Source organism: Schistocerca cancellata, chromosome 2, assembly GCF_023864275.1.
Source record: "Schistocerca cancellata isolate TAMUIC-IGC-003103 chromosome 2, iqSchCanc2.1, whole genome shotgun sequence".
Classification (NCBI taxonomy): Eukaryota; Metazoa; Arthropoda; class Insecta; order Orthoptera; family Acrididae; genus Schistocerca; species Schistocerca cancellata.
The window spans coordinates 574,573,614-574,581,511 of record NC_064627.1 but is presented as its reverse complement, the minus strand read 5'-3'; positions in this window follow the sequence as shown (position 1 = coordinate 574,581,511).

Below are 7,898 nucleotides of genomic sequence, written 5' to 3'. Positions count from 1 at the left end.
GCACGCGAGCTGCCAATGTTAGGAAAATTTGTGCTGAAAACAGAAACATGGTCGGTATAAACAGGAATCTGGAGGAGGATGAAATTCTCAGTAGTGTGGATGATGCGGTCTTGGATGATTAAAAACTCGTGCAAGCAAATATTAGTGATGGTCATGACAATACAGATACAGACGAATATATGCGAACCACTGAAATCAAATACTATTATACGAAATATGAAGTTAAAGTTGTCATCATACAAAGTGATGTTGAAGAAACGCCTGTGACTGAAAATGAAAAAATGAAATAGAAATCTTAAAAAAGGATCGGAAAATTGAAATTAATGGAACTAACAAATATCGAAATACGTGCTGACTCGTTGTCTTAGAGCAGCATTCATGCTAGAATCAGACAGTTAATGTCAAATGAGTGATAGTTCACACGGAGAAAACTTAGAAATAGAGGAAAAAGAACAAAGCATAACGAAAAATATATCTGAAAAGCAAAATGAGATTTTTCTAAACAAAATCCGGCGGTAGATACCGAACCACAAAAGAAAGAACCATCAGACTATACGGTTCTGGGACAAGATTTGATTAGAGTCGCAAAAGACTTTGAACTCAGAAAACCGAAAAAGTCCCCGGATATTTGTATTTTGCTAGTAAATAACAGATTTTGGAGCGATGTGATGGTCAAAGAAGATTTGTTATGGGAGGAAAAAGAAAATTCGGAAAATAGAACACTCAAATAAACTATCTTCCCAGTCGAAATTTAAGGTACTGAATTGCAAGTACTTTTAGACACTGGATCCCAAATTACTGCTAGTTCACAATCTTTTTCTGAACACATTTCAAATAAATCTGGGATAGTTATGATGCCAGTAAGTGGTGTGAAAATTGTAGGAGCAACTCGCATATCCAGCAAGCCGATTCGAAGACAAGTGTTGGTACAATTTGAAATTAATGGACAAAAATTAGAAAACGACTTTCTGGGTGTACCTGAGTTGAGTGCTGGAATGAGTTTAGGTACTGATTGGTTAGACAAGGTAAATTGCTGATTGCAGCAATGTGAATGTCAAAATTAATAGTACACCGGGCAGTTTTGAAATTAGGTTTGTAAAAACGAAACTTCACAGGACACCAAAGTTGATATTACAAGTAGATGCGGGCAATGAAGGTTTCTCCAATTTATATGAAATATACCATTTGAAGAACGTAAGGACTGATAACACAAACATAGAAACTTTTAAAGAAATAATTGAAGAGATACAAGAACTTACGTCAGAACAGAAAGATGATTTGCTTAACATTCTAACTTATAATCAGGAAGTTCTTTCAGATAAACCAGGGATAGTAAAGAATTTTGAATACCGTATTGAAGCAGTAGAACACGAACCTTTTATCGTGAGACCTTATCCAGTACCCTAACTAAGAGAGAAGCCGTGTAGGCAGAAATCGACAAAATGATGGAATGGCAGGTTATTGAGAGGAGCAATAATGAATATACACTACTGGCCATTAAAATCGCTACACCAAGAAGAAATGCAGATGATAAACGGGTATTCATTAGCCAAACATATCATACTAGAACTGACATGTGATTATATTTTCACGCAATTTGGGGGCATAGATCCTGAGAAATCAGTACCCAGAACAACTACCTCTGGCCGTAATAACGGCCTTGATACGCCTGGGCAATGAGTCAAACAGAGCTTGGATGGCGTGTACAGGTACAGCTGCCCATGCAGCTTCAACACGATACCGCAGTTCATCAAGAGTAGTGACTGGCGTATTGTGACGAGTCAGTTGCTCGGCCACCATTGACCTGACGTTTTCAATTGGTGAGAGTTCTGGAGAATGTGCTGGCCAAGGCAGCAGTCGAACATTTTCTGTATCCAGAAAGGCCCGTACAGGACCTGCAACATGCGGTCGTGCATTATCCTGCTGAAATGTAGGGTTTCGCAGGAATCGAATGAAGGGCAGAGCCACGGGTCGTAGCACATCTGAAATGTAACGTCCACTGTTCAAAGTGCCGTCATTGCGGACAAGAGGTGACCGAGACGTGTAACCAATGGCACCCCATACCATCACCCCGGGTGATACGCCAGTATGGCGATGATGAATACACGCTTCCAATGTGCGTTCACCGCGATGTTGCCAAACACGGATGCGACCATCATGATGCTGTAAACAGAACCAGTATTCATCACAAAAAATGACGTTTTGCCATTCGTGCACCCAAGTTCGTCGTTGAGAAAACCATCGCATGCTCTCCTGTCTGTGATGCAGCGTCAATGGTAACCGCAGCCATGGTCTCCGAGCTGGTAGTCCATGCTGCTGCAAACGTCGTCGAACTGTTCGTGCAGATGGTTGTCTTGCAAACGTCCCCATCTGTTGACTCAGGGATCGAGACGTGGCTGCACGATCCGTTACAGCCATGCGGATAAGATGCCTGTTATCTCGACTGCCAGTGATACGAGGCTGTTGGGATTCAGCGCGGCGTTCCGTATTACCCTCCTGAACCCAGCGATTCCATATTCTGCTAACAGTCATTTGATCTCAGTCAACGCGAGCAGCAATGTCGCAATACGATAAACCGCAATCACGATAGGCTACAATCCGACCTTTATCAAAGTCGGAAATGTGATGGTACGTATTTCTCCTCCTTACACGAGGCATCACAACAACGTTTCACCAGGCAACGCCGGTCAACTGCTGTTTGTGTATGAGAAATCGGTTGAAAACTTTCCTCATGTCAACCCATTGTAGGTGTCGCCACCAGCGCCAACCTCGTGTGAATGCTGTGAAAAGCTAATCATTTGCATATCACAGCATCTTCTTCCTGTCGGTTAAATTTCGCGTCTGTAGCACGTCATCTTCGTGGTGTAGCAATTTTAATGGCCAGCAGTGTAATAGCCCTCTCATTATTGTGAACAAGAAAGTTGGAGGCGTGCGAGAAGTAATCGATGAACGAACTCTAAACAAAGTTGTCAAAAGAGAAGTAGATCGTCATGAAAATTTAGACGATCAGTAGCAAAAGTTCCACAATGTGCGATATTTGAATATCTTAGGCCTCACTGCGGGGTATTGGCAAATCCAACTACATAAAGAGTCTCGAAGGTATACCACATTTCTATTTGTGGGAAAATGTTACCAATATAAAGTTGTTCCTTTTGGTCTCAATACTTGTGTCTCAGTCTTCATTAGGGCTTTAGGTTCTGTACTAGGAAGGGAACTAAGTGCTAGATTGACAATCTATGTGGACGACTTGTTGATCGCCACAGAAAATTGGAAAGAATATTGCGAATTGTTAAACAAAACCCTTTCTGCTCTTGAAGCAGGAGGAACCACATTAAAGCTGCAGAAGTGCGAGTTAGTAAAACAAGAAATAAAATTCTTACTACATATTATTACCACTACTGGGATTGTAAAGGACCCAGAGAAGTTAAGTGCTATAGAAAAAAGCCCGCCACCTAAGAACTGAAAGCAATTAATAGCATTTCTCGGTCTCTGTGGACTTTACTGCAAATGGTGGGACAAGCGTTTAATATTCCTCATTTAAATGGGGTGCTTAAGAAAAATAGTGCATTAATTTGGACACAAGAATTCCAGTAAGGTCTGGAAAATCTGAAGAAAAAATTATTAAGGAATAATATTTTGCATCACCTTATTTTGAGTGAACCATTTCATATGAGTACTGATAGCAGTGAATATGGGATCGATATAGAAATTTCCCAAGAGAACATATACTCAGTGGAACAAAAACGTAGGACAATAGCTTTCGCCAGTCGAACCCTGACTAAGTACGAAAGAAATTACACCATTTCAGAAAAAGAAGCTCTAGCTATCCTATGGGATTTGAAAAAGTTTCGAAATTATTTATGGGGGGCATAAAAACATTATACATACTGATCACATTTTCTTAAAGATTGCCGCTTATTTACCGGCAGATGAAGCCGTTGGGCACTGTGCCACCAGCAGTTTAACTAAGGAGTTTTCTATGTTAAAGGAAGTGACAGACATGTAGCAGATTTTCTATCCAGTCTACCGGAAGGAATAGACAGTGTGGCAGAGGAAAATAACGAAGATGGCACTTTTCAAATGAGATTCATGAAAGAGGCTCAGGGGAAAAAGAAAATCGAACAAATTTGCAAAAATATACGGTACTACCAAAACGAAGATGAAGTTAAAGTAAATTTTAACAATACCACGTATCCCCAAATTTGTAAATTTTATAAGATCTTTAAAGGCATTTTGTACAAGAGGCAAGATGCGAATAGAGAGGAGTGGAAAGTATGTTGTATATCTCAATATGAGACCGAAGTCATTGATTATTTCCACCTCACCTTAGGACACTGTGGTCCGAAAAAGTGTATTGAAAAACTCTCCGATGTAGTAGTAATAAATATAAGTGCAACAAAGAAAATAACAGATCGAATTAAATCATGCGACATCTGCCGAAAGGCAAAAGTTACAAATCGAACCAACCAAAGTTATATGCAGAACAATGTACAGGAAAACACTCTTGACTTATTATCAGTGGATTTGTATGGGCCTCACCCGAAATCTTCCAGAAATTGTACATACATTGTAGTGATATTGGAAGTATATTCTAAATTTATGAAACTATTTCCCATTAGAGAAGTTACTGTAAAAACAGTATATAATAGAATAACTGAATATTTCAATATGATAGGAAAACCAGAGGCAGTACTATCAGATAATGGGCCTCAGTTTATTTCAAAAATATGGAAGGAAGGAATGGCACAGAATGGCATCTAAATGAAATATATTTCGGCCTACCATCCTTCAGGTAATCCACTGGAACAGTATAAGCGTGAACTAGGTAGGTTGTGTCGGAACTTACTGCCGCCACAATCATAAGACATGAGGCAACTTCAACGTGGATTTTGAAAATGTAATGAAAATCTTCCTCCATGAAACTACAGGATTTACACACAAGGAAATTCTACTTAATTATAAGAGCAAAAGTATAATTGAAGAATCATTACAATTTCCACCCTATGTAGAAATATGTCTGAAAGAGAAAAAAGACTATGCAAGAAAAAGGATGATAGTAAAAGCGGAAGCCAGGTCTAAAAGGCACGATAAGGGCCTTAAAGAGACCAAATTCAAAATTGGTGCTTTTGTTCTTGTAAAAACTCACGATAAATCTAGTGAAATAAACGAGGAAATTTCAAGGTTCAAATATATTTATGAAGGTCCCTTTTAACTCCAAGAAACTCCGCACAATAATGCCTATTATCTTATTTATCCTGAGTCAAAGAATCCATTGGGTGTTCGTAATATAGTAGATTTAAAACCTTATGTCCACAGAAGTTAGTAATAAGAGGCAAAAGTGGAAACGCGCGTACCTAATTTATTCTACATGTTCTTGTCCTGGATGCTGCATTGCCGAATGTTGTCATGTTGGAAGAAACTGATTTTGTTATCAGATTTCTGATGTATGTCTATCAGTTTCAGATTCGATATAACATAATGAGATAGATATTATATGTAAACTCCAGGATATGACTTCTATTATAATGGCAGTAATGAAATGTACAGTACAATCAGAAGGACAGCTAAATGTGTCCAAAGGCAGAGAAGTGTTGATCATGAAAATAACAAAGGACTGCCTTAAATACAGAGTGGGCAGCATTAAAGACTTTCCAAACTGGAAGAAAGTATGTCTGACTGTGGTAAAATGTTGTCAGTCACGAACTGCAATACCTCAGTGATAGGCAGCATCCTTTCAAGTGTTTTATGTGTTTAAATTTGGGTCATTAATGAACTGCCATAAAATCCAAAATGGGCAATGAAATGTCTAATATATAATAAAAATACAGTGTTGAAATATTTGCAAACACGGACTGACAAATACTATTGCAGGCAGAATAATTATTTAGTTGTTATGATTAATGTTGTTTGCATTTTTTCTATGGTTTTCCAAAAAAATGAACTCTCTGTTTCAAGTAAGGGCAGTAAGAAAATAATACTAGGTTCAATTTAAATATGTATATATGACTATGTAAATATGAAAGAATGGACTGTTATTATTAGAAGCAGCATAGAAAATTTCTTGCTTAATAGTTTCAGAACTATGCTACAGGATGTATTGCACCTACAGTGCTAAAAAAATTCTTGTGACATGTTACGTGTGTACTTGTTTATATATACCTACAGTTTTTTGAATACTTACAACATGCTACACACTGTTACTGGTAATACAGAAAATCTTGGTTAATATGTAACTTATTGTTTCACAAAATGAGAGTCAATTATGATAGGTCTACAGAACTGAATATTGATGTTTCTGTCTTGTTTTGGTAATGATGTTTTTAAAGTATATTGTGTTTTAGAGTATTTTGTGATATATTTTTTATGCCCAACTCTGGTTGGATTGATTATTTTTCTTGACTACTCGACACCTCATCGGAGTTATTGATGTTTCATTGATGTATCCCTTTCGGGAAACTCAATGAAAAATGGGGCATCTGTAACTCCTATATCAATTATAAGTTGGTTTATACTATGTAACTGTGAATCTGTGGAAGTGTTTGTTCTTTCTTAGTTATGGTCATTGATTAGTGACAAGAAATTTAAAGTTTGTTATATAATTAAATTTTATAATATATGCATGTTTATAACGAAACCGTTGTACATTGGAAGCTGGTTCATGTAGGGAAGTCCTTCCGCAACAGAAGGGGCTTGGCGCAATGTAAAAGGTGGTTTTGGCGGTAGAACTTGGGGGCTCCTTGGTGGGAATGGTATACAGTCAGTGGCTAGCAGCTTCACAGTACACATCTAGAGTGCCAAGGGAGGCAATTGGAAGCTGTTTTGCAAGGAATTTTGCTTCAGATGTGAGTTTGATTGTTGTATGGGGCTTTCAGCAATAAGGAATGGCTCTAACACGCTAGAAATCAGTCACCAAGAAGTAATTGTGAAGAGCCTTCAAACATCAAGAGCTATGTATACAGTTAGCCACCACGTTGCTTGCCACCACTACTTCGCCACTCCTCCACCAGCTTCATGCATACAGATATGCAAGGACCAGTTAATTTGTGTGAGTGTTTTCAGTAATAATCCAAGTACTATGAACCAGTGTTTAGAACCGTATATTTATCATAATTATAAACCTATGCAGGATCCCCTCCTAAGTGTTCAGAAAACCGAGTATCCTGTTTCATACAAAGTAGTAATTTATTTCTGTGTATTAAATGTGCATAAATTCAGTGTCAGACTGTGAAAATGTTGCTGTCCAAAATACCTGCTTCACAGGTAATGTAAAAGGCACGTAAGTTAAACTTATTTGAAACATAATTTAGCCTTGATTGCTATCTTGAAAGATTTTTTTGAGGTCAATTGAGCTCCGTGTTGGGTAATTTGCTTTAGAGGATGAAAACATAAAATAATCCAAGTGAGGCTAAGAATTAAATTTATGAATTGAATTTCTTACTGAAATAACCATAGAGTTTGACTAGTGATACACTATGAGTTTATGGGGTCTTCACCATATTCTTCTCATATTAGAAAGATAAATGGAATACTACTGCTACTAAGGAAATCTGATATATTTCTATAAATTGGAGTATAAACAGTGTAAATGTAGTACTATTTAAAATTATTTGTGGTATGTGTCAGTCAGAAACCTTTCCATGTCCAACCTTAATTCAGTGCTTCCTGCAGAAACATCTCAGTACTGAGTCATGTGATGATCATTATTGTAACTGTTATTATGAGTGGGGTAAAATTTTACTTTCTACAGGGTGTTACTAAAAGGTACGGCCAAACAGTCAGGAAACATTCCTCACACACAAATAAAGAAACGATGTTATGTGGACGTGTGTCCGGAAACGCTTAGTTTCCATGTTAAAGCTCATTTTAGTTTCGTCAGTATGTACTGCACTTCCTCGATT